Below are 1,569 nucleotides of genomic sequence, written 5' to 3' on the forward strand. Positions count from 1 at the left end.
GCAGTGGTCTATAGATGAGATATCTGGTGAGACTGGCGCACACAGGGATGTTTATTATAGATATAAAACGAGTGCTCTTTCATATTTGAGATAACAATTTTCTAGATAAATGCCCAAAATCCCAGATTTCTGAATTTGTTTGGGTTTTGCCTGACTATATATATTTTAATCTGTTAGTGCATGTGTTTCGATGGGTTCTGAATAGTTCAGGATTTTTTGGTGTGTTCGGTGCGTGTTGTTGTTTTTGAGAGTTCAAACCCTATTGCATATTTATGCCTTGTTTTTGTGGGTGGAATTACCATATTAATTATATTACTTGTCTGTGGTGAGGGAAGGATTCAGTCGGAGGGGGAGAGGGGGGAGATCAGAGTTACAGAGAGAAAGAATATTATTTGTATGTGATATCGTTGGCAAGTTTTATCAAGTTGTCAAGTTGTCTATTCTTAGCTCAGGGCAAAATTGTTTAGGGGAGGGAAAAAGAAATGTTCAATTTTTGGGAAAATTTTACATACGTTGTTGTATTTTCTTGTATTTACAACTTTTAGAATTTGAATGTCAACAAAATATTTCATAAGTATATGCAACTGATACCCTAGATTCAGGAACTGCAATAAACTTTATTTGTTAAAATTTGGGGTTAGTGCAACTGGACGGTTGGCTGAGGATGTGTATTTATATTTTGTATGGAAAGGTTGTTGATAAAAGCCAACTGCTAATTGCTTCAAATGGAGGATCAATCAAAGTAGTGCAGTATTTTACCTCATCATATCGATGTGGTGTTGCTGGATCGATAAGAACAAAAGCAACAACAACAGCAACAACAACATATTGATGCTTGTCTTTTGTAGAGTGGGTGGTTGGAGTGTGCCACTGGTAGGCCTTATTTCTGCTCTTTACATTTCTTTTTTTTAAGTAGAGTTTTTATGGCGCTTGCAACTGCTTAAGGTCATATGAGCGCTTTATATCTTTATTATAATTGTTCTTGTTTGTCAGTCGATCTTGTTGTTTTTTTCCCAGTACCAAATGACCTTCATTGTCTCAAGCCCAGCTGTTTCTCTTTACTCAGAGGTGCTGGGATGAATCTGGGATTTGAGATATCTGAAATTGTCCTCATTATGTTACACTTTATTTAGAGACAACAGTCTTGATACAAAATATATTAGAACCTGTGGTGATTGTGTATTTTGTGTGAGCTGCAAGTGCTGTAAAACTCTTACTGAAGCTTTTTTTTAAAAAAAGAAAAGAGTCTCCTTTTTGCCCTTCGACATACTCCAGTTTCTGTATGTTTTTATGGGTCTTACAGTTGTGTGTGTGTGTGTGTGTGTGTGTGTGTGTGTGTGTGTGTGTGTGTGTGTGTGTGTTCTTCAGCATGTGTATGACCTAACTGTTGCAAGTGCCGTAAAAGGCTGACTAAATTAGGACTAATTTCTTTGTATGTTACTTTCTAATAACACATCTTATCTTGGGCACTTGTATGATGCAATAGTGTTGTAAGTGCCATAGAACGCTTTTTAAAACTAAACTGTCTCTCCCGCCTCCTCCTTTCTCTCTTTCTCTCTCTCTCTCTCC

At 36.8% G+C, this 1,569-nt stretch overlaps 1 protein-coding gene across 1 annotated transcript in view; it reads left to right on the forward strand.

Moving 5' to 3' along the window:
* Positions 1 to 1,569, forward strand: part of LOC101862191 (pecanex-like protein 4) — a gene marked incomplete in the record, with an annotated part of 18,649 nt that overhangs the window by 13,452 nt on the left and 3,628 nt on the right.

This window comes from Aplysia californica, unplaced genomic scaffold (assembly GCF_000002075.1).
Source record: "Aplysia californica isolate F4 #8 unplaced genomic scaffold, AplCal3.0 scaffold00282, whole genome shotgun sequence".
Lineage (NCBI taxonomy): Eukaryota > Metazoa > Mollusca > Gastropoda > Aplysiida > Aplysiidae > Aplysia > Aplysia californica.